The sequence below is a fragment of the Leptonychotes weddellii genome, chromosome 1, assembly GCF_054177405.1.
Source record: "Leptonychotes weddellii isolate Sample4059 chromosome 1, ASM5417740v2, whole genome shotgun sequence".
Lineage (NCBI taxonomy): Eukaryota > Metazoa > Chordata > Mammalia > Carnivora > Phocidae > Leptonychotes > Leptonychotes weddellii.
In genome coordinates, this window is record NC_138369.1 from 30,141,177 (window position 1) to 30,154,025 (window position 12,849).

At 40.4% G+C, this 12,849-nt stretch overlaps 1 protein-coding gene across 4 annotated transcripts in view; it reads left to right on the forward strand.

The window, feature by feature from the left end:
- TAFA1 (TAFA chemokine like family member 1) overlaps positions 1-12,849 on the forward strand; it is a 509,785-nt gene that overhangs the window by 106,515 nt on the left and 390,421 nt on the right. The gene's annotated exons all lie outside the window — the stretch shown is intronic.

The window sequence follows — 12,849 nt, forward strand, 5'->3', positions numbered from 1 at the left end:
ATTGATGGTGGTGATTGATGGTGGTGATGGTGATGATGGTGCTGGTGGTGATGATGGTAGTGACAATAATGATAGCTAGTGTTTATGGTCTAGGTACTCTACTTTTCCTTAATGCTCATAATCACTTACTAATGTAGTGTAGAGATGATGATGATGATGTAGGTATTAAAGCTGAAGAAACAGGCTTAGGGAGTTCACAGTAAGTAGTAGAGCCAAGAAACAAACTCAGACAGGCTGACTCCAGACACTTTATTCCACATAGTCATTATACTAATCTAACATCCTGTGTTCCAATTTAAACTCATCAGGATCTGAGACCATCCAAATTCAATTCTAAGCAAGACCCTATATCTTACTGCTAAGGGACTTAAGAGTATAATGAATAGAAAACTGTGCTCAGATCCAAAAGTTAATGGCTAAGAGGCAGGACTTCAGCCATAACTTTATCAACCAGGCAACAATTTTATTAAGTAGACAAGCAACTCACAGGGGGACTGTGAACAAGATTATGTGGTGTTTTAAAGGTCAAAAACTGGTTTCCTGTAGATTTAACTAACGCAAGAATAGGTGTGATTTTAGATCAGCGGCTTTATTTGTAATCCGAACAGACCCCCTCCACACACGTGCACAAATATCATTCCTGATCGTCTACCATGTTCTCACGATCTGTTTTCCCCATGCTTGTCCCCACCTGTTATTATGTGGGCACACTCCATGAAGAGGAAATCTGTGGTACTTAGAGCAATATTTTGGGAATCATTTAGACATCCAGAGTTAAGTCTTTATCTCTCACTAGGATTCCAATTTTCCTCATATTGCTCAGGCTCAGTGATTTAACTCCAATCTGAGTACTCCCAGAAAAAAAAAAAATAGTCTTTTACTCAAAGCTGATTTGTAAAAAAAAAGGTAATCTCCCTAGATTAAATGAAAACGTGCAACTTTTGTGCTTTGTCACTTAAATCTTGACTTTGACATCAGAATAAATCATGCTTATCAAAACTCTGAAAAGGGTGATGCTTTTCTTCATCTTTTGGTACCCAACATCCCCTTAGGGGGTGTTTGTCCCCTTAAAAATCCCAAGTTATACATGCCATACTATACAAAATAATAAGCAAAGACAAACATTTAATAATGACTTCTAACATGCCGGGAACTGAACTAAGTACTTGTATTGTCCCATTTCATCCTCATAACAAACCTAAGAGTGGATGGGGGGCATTGTTATTATCTGTCTGGTGCAGATAAGTTAGCCAGCGCTCAGAGATGTTAAGTGATTTGCCTAACATCACACAGTTGCTAAGTGGGAAAGCCAGGATTTAAACCCCTTGACTGTCCTGCCCTGCTCTCTGCTGCTCCTTGTGGTTAGAATTAGAACAGAAGCCACACTAGTCAGTTGTGGAATGAATAAGTCACAGGGAATAAAAGGCACAGCATGGGGAATATAGTCAATGATATTGTAATAAAGTTTTATGATGACAGATGGTAGTTATACTTGTGGTGAGCAAGCATAAGGTATAGAGAAGTTGAATCACTGTTTTACACCTGAAGCTACTGTAACACTGTATGTCAACTATATGCACATAATTTTTTTTTTTTTAATGAGCCATTGGTATAGTGGTTAGAAGTACACAGGTTGGTTACACATCAGTTGGATGAACTGACGCAGGTCACTCAACCTCTTCAAGCCTAGTTCTCTCACCTGTTAAATGGGGATCAAAATGGCTACTTCACAGGTTTCTTCTATGGATTAAGGGAGACTGCATTTCTAAAATGTCTTACTTAAGCATCTCTTTTCTTTTTATTGTACGATTGGTATCTTATATTTTTGGTACCTGGGTAAGATGCTGGCTCCTTAAACTGGTAATTCTTCTCCGAAGCACTGATAATTATAAGTGTGAAATATATTCTCTTTGCTTGAAGATTCTGAATTTTAAAAGGTCTCCTGGTGTCTCAGTAATAGTCGTTCACATCTTCATAATACAGTGTTTGTCAAACTAGGTTCCATGGCAGTTGCAGCCAGGTGCTCTGAAAGACAAAAGAAATTCCTTCTTGAAATAATTTTGAGAAATACAGTGTAATATTGGCACCTAACATACCCAGTAATTATTAAAGGCTCTGATAAGTCCTGCAATATAAAAGCCTATACCTGTATTTGACTATGCAATTCTTATTTTCATATTTTTTTGGAACAAACATGTTTTGGTTTGGGAAATACTGGCATGGAGGCTCAAGGACTTTATTTATTATTCATTAGTTAGTTAATTTCTCACAATAACCCTGCCAGGTAGCCAGGGCAGACATTGCCCTGGAATGTAGAACCCACTGCACCTCAGGTTAAAGAGTTGGCCTACAGCAAAGCAACTGTGCATTCAGGAAGCTAAAGCTGGAAGCAAAACTACCTAAAATCTCTATCTTGAATTAGTTTTGAATATAACCCATTATCTTTTTAAATTATTTAATTCCAGAACTTTCAGGCACTTGAATAGCTTGCTGCTGACATTTGGGGCAGTGAAGCCTTTGGGCAAAAGGCACAAGTGGTTCTTTCTCCAAGATCATCTCAAAACCTCCCATCTATTTCCATCTCTGGTTTTGCCACGTTCATGTGAACCATGCAGGCCTCCACAGCAGCCTCTTAACTAGTCTCCCTGTTTCTCTTGTTGCATTGAATACAAGCCAAGAGCATGGTGGTCTGCCCTACAATGCTCTAAAACCTTCCCTTTGCTTAGAGTAAAACCCCAAGTTTATACTCTGGTCTCCAAAGCTCTTCTTATCTGGCTCCTGTCCACTTTGACCTCTCCTATCTCAGTTTCTCTATCTAGTCATATATTTCTCTTCCTCAAACACATCAAGTTCTTTTCTGCGTCAGGGCCTTTGCATCTCTGTTCCTTTTGCCTAAAAGACTCTTTACACTAGATCTTTGCAGAAAAGGTTGCTTCTCATCCTCGATATCTCAGCCTAAATATTACCTTGCCATAAAACATTCCCTGTCCCCCTTCCGGACCATTGCCCTGTCTTTTTCCTTCATAACACAGTTATGTTCTTGTTCATCCATTGGTTGACTTGTTTGATGTCAACCTCTCTCAATAAAATGCAAGTTCCATGAAGGTAGAGACCTTTTCTGACTCTTCACCATTTTATCCCCGGTATCTGCATTATGCATGGCACATAATGGGCTCTTAATGACTATTTTAGGAAGGGGTGCCTAGGTGATACAATCTGTTAAGGCTCCAACTCTTGGTTTCAGCTCAGGTCCTGATCTCAGCATCATGAGATCGGGCCCCACACCGGCCTCCACACTCAGCAGGGAGTCTGCTTGGGATTCTCTCTCTCTCTCCCTCTGCCCCTCCCCCCACATGCTCTCTCTCTTAAATAAATAAATAAATCTTAAAAAAATATTTTAGAAAATCAAATCATGTGGAAAGAATGAATTGGTGAATTATGGTGTCTCAAGGTGATTATTTGCACCATATGTGACCGGTCACACATGTGATCTTTGAAACCATCATGAAGTAGTGGTTATTTTATTTATTTTTTTTTATTCATCAGTGACTCTTTTATACTTCCTCTTGGGAGATCCCACATTCTCCCACACTCTGGATGTGTAATGTCATCTCTCTATAATCATCCCTGGACATACACTCATCCCAAAAAGGAGAGTCTGGCTCTAAGGTGACTGTCAAAACTATTTGAGCTGGCCAATTAGTTGCCTCTGTTCTCCCTGGAGGAAGAGCGTAGGTTAATTGCCTTCACGTTTCACCCTTCCTGCATCCTTATTTTTATTTTTAGACTTCTCACCACCATGCTGCTGCCCTTCTTCAATCTGCTGCCGTACTTATTAGTACTGCTCTGAGGTAGATTAAGCAAACTTTTTAGCTGTTGCTGTGGGCTGTTAAATCCATAAAGAGTGAGGACAGGTTTCAACTATTGAGCAGGCTGAGTTGGGTGGTTTGCGAGTCTTACTGCATGGGGTTGGGCTGCAGAAAACCTTCAGCGTTCAAGCTCATGCCTTAGCATCACTGTAGCATTGTGGTTCAAGTTCAGGTTTTAGAGCCCCAGGGCCTGGATGGAATGACAAGGGATGGAGACATTTCTGATGTCATAGTGGTAGTACTGGACCCTTGAAGAGTGTAGGATTGGGACTGGACCTCAGAATAGGAGTGGAAATTAGTTGAAATGACCAGAGCAATGATGATGACTGGAGAGAAAAATTACTGATTGACTGATTGATTGATTGATTGATTGGAGGAAAGGGAAAGCTAAAATGTCCATGTGGGATGGATTTCTGATTGAGTCATACAACCAAAGCCACCAATATTTACTGATTGAGTACATTTCATGAAGCTGATCCTATGCCAATCTTGTTAATCGATAACCTCATAGAATCTACCCAACAACCAGATGAGATTCTATTCTTTTCCTCACTTACCGGTGGGGGTACCAGTGGCTTTAGAGAAGATTATACTGCTGCAGAGAATGCCTTCTAGAATGGCATGTGTGAGAGGAAAGAGTAAGTATGCAAACTAGGCCCCCCGGGGTGGAGGGGAATATGGAGATTTTAAAAGCAAATAGAGCCGGGGCCCTGGGTGGCTCTGTCGTTAAGTGTCTGCCTTGGCTCGGGTCATGGTCCCGGGGTGCTGTGATCGAGGCCCTCTCTCTTTGTCAAATAAATAAATAAAATCTAAAAAAAAAAAAAAGCAAATAGAGCCAATGGTCTAAAAGGGAATAAGGACACAGTGAGTGCTGTGGAGGAAGGAGGGAGTTAAATCAGAAGACCAACACTCAGGTTGCATTCAGACTCTGAATAGAATGAGTTTCTGCAAGGACCTCTGATGTGTGTGTGTTTGTGTGTGAGTGTGTGCATGTGTGTATAAAAAGCCATTTCTTTGCTGTCATTTAAATATCCACATACGTCCTTTGTTAGGGCCTGTCATTTAGAGAGGTAAATTGAATTCTGTGTTGTTGTTTTTTCAGGTTGAGGAACAGTTGGTACTTGTCAGTCAGTGTCAGTGGTTGGCTGGAATCTATCCAGAGCATATTTTCTTAAAGTATTTAAATTGGGTTTAGCTTAAAAAAAAGATGACATCCAAAAAGTTAGACCTTCCTTGGCTCTTCTAAACTACCTATGGTTTAAATAAGCAAGTGACTATAGACTCTGCTGTTTATCTAGAAAAGTTCTGGGCACTGGGGGAGACATAAAAGGAGATGTAAGAGGCAGGCTCTCCAACCTCCAGGAGATTATCATCTTATTGGGAAGACAAGGGCATGAATTCTGACTCCTTTTTTTTTCTTATTCTAACACCACAGAGGTTTTAATTGGAGCCAATTTTGACTTTGTAAAACAGAAGCCCTAAATAAAAGTGTCTGAAATAAAATACGAGATAATTTTCTTTTACATAACAAGAAACTAGGACTTGAAGAATCACTGTTTTCAGGTAGTGCATGGTTTCTGTCTTCTGAGTTGCTTTGTGATTATGACTTGTCACTCGCCTTTCAGCCATCGGATGGGTGCCTAGGCAGTAAGGCAAGGCAGGCGAAAAGGAAAAAAGGCACAGGGCAGCCAAATAAGACCCTTTTAAAAAGCTTTGCTGAAAACCTTATCCAGAGCTTTTGATTAGATCTCACTGGCCACGCGTATCTGTACAGGAGCCTGGCGAGTGCAGTTATTCAGCTGGGCATGTTGCCACTTGTTAGTAAAGAGGCAGGGAGAATGGATTCCATATAGTCATTGAGCAATGTCTGCCATCATACATCTCCAGGGTACCTAGCCCTGGCCAAACCTATCATTTCTTCTCTGACACTGTCCCAGGATTCTGTGATGGGGCACGTGCTTTGCATGGCTGAGGTCCTGCATTTGAATTTTGGCATTTCCTGATTTTCAGGCAGCATGAAGGAAGAAACAGAGTCTGCAAGAGTCTACAAAACCCAGGTTCAAACCCTCAGCTTGGCTATAGTATGGAAGAACAGACTTTGGCAAGTAGCTTAACCACTCTAAAGCACTATGTTCTTGTTTGTGAACCACTATGGAATTACTTTGAGGATCAAACACAATTATGAATATAAAGGATCTAGCCTTGTGCTTGGAACATAATAGATACTTACGAAATGTCAGTGGTATTTGTTGCATGCTCAAAGCTGGAAGCTGATTCTTGAAGGATTAGACCATGTGGGCTTGCAGAATAACAGTGTTTATTTATTTAAACAAATCTTACTGAATCACAACCACTGTTTCTTTGTTCCTTTCAAAATGTCAAGATTTTCTTTCCACTTTACATTTACATAACTGTAGGTATGACAGATGTATGTTTCATGCATGTTTAGGGTATGTGCACATAAGTAGATTTCCTTTCATTGAAACCTGGGCTGTTATATTGAAGTCTAATCAAGGATCCTTACTACATTTACTTACATATTCTTTAAGTAATTTTTAACCAGCAGAGAAAAAGCCTGGACTTCAGAAAGATGAACTTGTATATATTCCTCTGATTTGGGCTGGTGCCTTTTTTCAAGAATGAGAGAAGATAGAAAATGAAGGCTGCTCATAAGGGACCTTTATTTTCTTCATAGTGGGAGAGGTCAGGAGTTAGAATTCTATGGGTCTACCCAGCTCTCAGTAACCCCAATACACTGAAACCTTATTTATTAGAGGAAAAGGCTTTAAACAAAGGATTTTCATTAGGGTTCTATTAAATGTGACAGTGTCTTCATGCTTCTGAAGTACGCTTTGATTTAAATCCAAATAGCCAGGACTCAGCTCTTCTGTAAAGCAAGGCACACCCACAGAAGGACAGAACCTTTCCTGAAGACCAGCAGAATTGTGCTGTATTTAAATTAGTGGGGGCAGAAAGGATGATTGCTCTGGGGCTGCTGCAGAATTTCTGCAGACAAGCTGCATGCCACTTTTCTGTAGTGACTATTCTTTACCTGGAACAGCTTCTCCATGGCAACCCCATTCACAGACTGCATTCATTACATCTCTCTTTTGAAAATGAGCACGTTGGGAAGGAAATGAAATATATATGTTTTGAGTTCCTAAATGGGGAAAGGGTGTGGGGAGAACAACAGACACGGGGGCAAAAGCAGAGGATTTTTTTTTTTCTTTTTCTCAATTTGTCTCCTTGTTGGATGGATACAAATCAAAAAAGGAGTAATTAAAAATCACCTGGTATGTTGGATTCTCTCTTCCATCAGTGAGCATCCTGATGAGATATGGGTTGGATCGATTAATTTGTATCTCAGTTGCTACTAAGTTTTGGCCCAGTGGTTTGCTGAAATTTCACAGGATACTTTCATTCTGCTCTTCAGCTGTTCATTAAGGACTGCCATCAGCCACTCAGGCCCTGAGGATTTGGCTGAGGGGAAAGTCTCACAATAGTGTTTCCAAGGATAGAAGTTTTCAAAAGAGAAGAGTGAAAGCACCAGAATGATTTTTCCATTATGTCAGGGGCTTATTGTTTTCTAAACTTGTTTCTCAAGGTCTAGAAATAAGAGTCCTTTGTAGGAGGATATTTCTTTTCACCCGGAATATGTTAAGAGACTCCTTTAAGCAGAAAGAAACAAAACGAACTAACAAAAACCCTTCAGCAGTCACTTCAAACTATCTCATATAAGTATCTTGCTTTTCTTCCCTTCCAAATCTTCTGTTTTTCATTGTTCCTTCAGTTTTATGATTAAATGAAGGAGCGAATGTCCCATCAGATTACATTCAGCCAGAGAGGGTTTAATTTTAAATCAAGAAAGCATTTCCCACCTTGCAGCATGATGCTCGTAAGTAATAACAGCACTAGGCCTTTGTACTGTGCCATCCTGCCCAATAGAAAGGCCACACTACGAACTCCATGGTGTACATTCAGTAGTATTGATAAGCGTTCTACTGTTGTTATTACCAATAGTTGGCTTCCGTAACAGTGAGGTTGCATTTCGTCTGGAACTGAATCATTGCAAATTTTTTCAGGTGCAATTAGGATATATTAGACATAGCTGGAAGCTGCCAGGACTGGTAGAATTGAGCCTGTAAATGCCATCATCCAAGGGGGAAATTCTGAGTGAACTGGGATGTGAAAACTCCTCTGCTCTGTGAATTACTGCCCTTGAGTGCGGCCATGTAGAACCAGATTGTATTTGTCTTATGTTTTAGAATTGCCCTGGTATACCTTTAGAATTCTGGAAACCACCAGCGTATTTTAATTGTTAATGAGTTCTATTGGGAAATGAATTTCTACTACACTGTTACATCTATCATTATATATATTTATTTATGTTAACACATGCAAACATTGACATACCAAATACCAGGTCAATTAACCTGAGAGATTAATTGTGCATTTAAATAGCAGTAAGAGGAGAAATACACATCACTGGAAATTAGACTTGGGGATTGGTTCTGTAAAGTGAACACTGTTTCAGTAATATGTGGGGATGAATAATTCCCCTTGAAACACCAAAGCAATAATGTACTGTAAGCATTGCTTTTCTCTACAGAATTTGCCAGGAATTCAGTGGGAGACAACATTATGGGGAAATATTGATTCACTGTGGGCACAATGAGTCTTGTGATAAAGACAGAGTCTGTGGTCTTTTCTCAGCTTCTTTTTTTTTTTTAACTAAATCTATGGAGTTGCTAATTGTAATTGGGACATTTAGATTGCTTTCTTTTAATAGAATGAACTAGAAAGTTTCTTGGCCCTCAACAATTTCTTCATGAGCAGAACACCCTAAAAAACAAAAAACCTTGAGCTCCTACAGTTATGCCAGACCTGACTTCTGCATTTTGATAATGCCTGGAATCTGATATAGGAATCCCTTCTAATCAATAGCAACCCTCTTCTTATCTGCACTCATCTCCTATTCTATCTCAACTCATGTCACACAGGAAACTCACCATATAGTGGTTAAAAGTACAAGCTCTTCATCAGTGGCTGGCTCTTCTGCTGACTTGCTGTATGTGATCTTGGACATACAGCTCATGTTTTCTTATTTGCAAATGGGGATAATAATGGTACTTAACCCATGGGGTGGTTGTCAGGCTGAAATGAAATAATGCATGTGAAATTCTAAAGAAGTCCTCCCTAAATACTGGTGTCAACCCACACTACTTTCCTGTAGTACCTTGGACTCAGTGTCACTCTTGCATCTCAAACTGCAGCAAATAACACATAGTAGATATGAGTGAAAGCAGTCTTGGGTTCCAGTCTATCACATCATCTGTCTATTCACATCTTAGGTGGGAGGGTAATTTGGAGACAATAGCACTTGACATTAGTCATCAGAATTGATTCAAAAGATAGCAGCTGATTTGGAGCCCAGGGCTCTTCTTTGCTCATTGCATAGAAAGGTGATGGGATCCTAAAGCTTTGAAGGAAGAGGACAGGGCCTTCTTCAGAGGTGGCTGAGTATGATGCTCTTTTGCTAGAATTTCAAAACAAATTTCCTCTTCCAGAAACTCCTTCCAGATTAAACTACTGCATTTTTAAATCAAGAATCATACCCTTTCCTCTTCAGTCATCTTGAATGTTCTGCACTCCTTTTGGATTGTGCATGTCTTAGTGGGGGACGTGCATATATCACCAACTCTCCCCCCGACCCATGAACAGGTTTTGATTACTTGTTACTTGTGAGGCCCTATGCTGAACATTTTCCTGTCACTTACTAGAATTGTCGCCTTGATTATTTCTGAACCTCTTGTGCTACCATCTGAAAAATGGAGATTATATTGGTACCTACCTCATGGAGTTCCATACAGAAGTTTAATGCATTAAGGTACATATTGAAAATAGTGTGGGGCATATTGAAAGCACACAGTGGGCAGTAGCCAGTATTACCATGATCTCTATTTTATAGAAGAGGAAATAGTCTCAGGACAGTAAGACAATTTGCACAGGGTTTTAGAGCCCATTCTGCCCACCTTTAAAATCTTAGCCTTTAGCCCCTTTACTGCTCTGCTTCTAGCATCCACCCTATACAAATGTGAGTCCAAGTCCTGTCATCCTTAAAACTTTTTATGGTCAGTTAGAATGATCCTCATGAGCTTCAGAAGAAAGATACCAGAACTATGTTCGAGAAGGACATTATAGAAACATGCTAGAATAAGCTCAAATTTCTGCTTGTCCATGGGGTTATCAGACCATGCATTTATGTTTAGGGTTTTATATCCAAGCTAAGTCTCCTCTTTTTGCTTTGATAGAAATTAGCTCTTTGGAGTCTGAGAATAACTGAAGTGGGGAGGGGTGGGGCAAAAAAATTAAGTAAAATAAAAAAATAAAGGGGAACCAAAGGTGAGTGGCTGGCAGGAACTTGTGAGTCTACTTTTCCCATGTAGCCCACCTGCTACATGAGATAGGCAACATGCAACATGGCACCTATTTCTGAGGAAGACTTTTTTTTTAAGCAAACTCTACCCCCAACATGGGGTTAGAACTCATGATTAAGAGTAAGTAACCCTAAGATTAAGAGTTGCATGCTCTACCAACTAAGCCAACGAGGGATCCTCAAGGAAGACATTTTTAAATGAGACTTAAACAGCTCAAAAGAAACCTCTTTCAGCCCAGCTGTACATAATCAACTCTCATTTCAACCCTTGCTCAACGCAATTCCATAACCAGCCAATAATATAACAGGAGGGAAGCCTTTTATGAAGGAAAAGAACCAAGATATTCAGCAAGTGCAGTGCATGCTGCTGTTTTTGCCTGACTGGCATCCATTTTGCCTTTCTCTGGTTATTCCTCTGCCCTCTCACTTACCTGTTTCCGGGGGTGGTGCCAGCCACAGGCATAGGCACCCAACCCAGACTGACCAAAACAGATTAAATCCTCAGCCTTTTACTAGAGTGAATGGGAAAGCTACATTTTGGTCTGTTGGCCTTGATAGTGAGAGGATATATGTTTGGAGCTCCTGGGAGCCCCCCTGCAGAAGGCATTCCTGAGAGCAAAGCCAACTCAAAAGGAAACAAAACCAAGAGATGGAAAGACAGATTCCCTATGGTCTCTTTTGATTAACTGGATCCCACCTGGCCTGAAGCTTTACACTGGGCTTCTCATCTGTAATGACAGTCCATAGATGTCTTTCTGTTTATTCCTTTAGGCAGTTTTAGTTTGACTTTCAATCACCTGCCATTGAAAGAGACCAGTTCGGGCGCCTGGGTGGCTCAGTTGGTTAAGCGACTGCCTTCGGCTCAGGTCATGATCCTGGAGTCCCGGGATCGAGTCCCGCATCGGGCTCCCTGTTCAGCAGGGAGTCTGCTTCTCCCTCTGACCCTCCCCCCTCTCATGCTCTCTCTATCTCATTCTCTCTCTCAAATAAATAAATAAAATCTTTAAAAAAAAAAAGAAAGAAAGAAAGAAAGAGACCAGTTCAGTGAGGTTTATCTTCATTCTGAGATATCTGCCCACCCAGGTCACTTTTACTTTCTTGTAAGCACTTGGCATTATATGAGATTCCATCAGTTGCCCCTGAAGAATCTGAGGTCACTAAGCTTACTAAATCTTGGGTTCTGCCTTTCTACCTCTAGATTAACAGAATTCCCTAGATCCTGCATATCATACTGGAAAAAGATGAAAAGTTTTCTAAGACAAGGAGAATAGAGATTATTTCTAGAATAGTTCTGTTTCATATATGAGGAAATACAAATAATTAATAGAAAATGTCTTTATATCTCATTCAGTCTTCTCAAAATCTAAAAAGAGAGGTAGGCTATCAATCTCCACTGCATATGAGGAAAAACAGATCTTGGAGAAGTTAAATAAGTTGCCCAAGGTCACACAGTTAACAGCTGGTATATTTGGGATTCAAAACCAAATAATCTTATTTTCACATGACAGAAAGAGGAGCTGGAACCTTGTAACCGTCTTCATACAGAGGCACCTTTAATACAGACCCCTTATGCTTTGATGTGCAGCTCAGAGCTCTTTCCTCAATTCTGTTTCCATGGTGCACCCGGCATCTACACTTCTTGAATGTTCTTGCATTTGCTGAGGGTGGGAAGTCTTTCTCCAGACCTCAGCTTCAGATGCTGCCCACCCAACCATCTGTGGCAACAGATTTGTGTGTTATCAATTAAAGTCTAAAGGAAGTTGGTGAAACCTCCTACTCCAACAGGATGGGCTAAAGCAGTTCCTGTTAAAACAAAAATGGGTTGTGTCTGTGATACTGATAGTTGGTAGGTTTCCAAGAGCACTTTAAATACACCCTGTGCCATGAATTTCTCAGCTCTGATACTCTTTAAGACTTTCCTTTCAGTGGTGGCTCATTTCCAAGAAGTGGACCACTACATAATTAAATAGGGTTGCACCCTTTGTGGAAAGCGAAGAAACATCTACAAGTTGGAGAATCTGCCCCTATGATTTTCACTTTGGGATTCACTTTGGAAACCACAGTTCCTTTTTATTCTACAAAATCTTCACACATATGGCACGCCATGCCCCAATTACAGTCACAAAGATTCCTTGGTTTCAACTATTTTGGAAGACTATCCATGTTTTTGATATGCCTCACCCAGGGAATGCCAAAATATCAAGTACACAAAATAACCTATAACTTCAAGAGAGACCATCTCGGGCACCTGGGTGGCTCAGTTGGTTAAGCGACTGCCTTCGGCTCAGGTCATGATCCTGGAGTCCCGGGATCGAGTCCCATATCGGGCTCCTTGCTCAGCAGGGGGTCTGCTTCTCCCTCTGACCCTCCCCCCTCTCATGTGCTCTCTCTCTCTCATTCTCTCTCTCAAATAAATAAATAAAATCTTAAAAAAAAAAGAGAGAGACCATCTCTAGCACATGCCCTTAATTTCATGAAAATCCATCTAGCAGTTTTTACATAACCAAATTAAGTTAAATTTTTACATAGAGATTTTCAAAACAT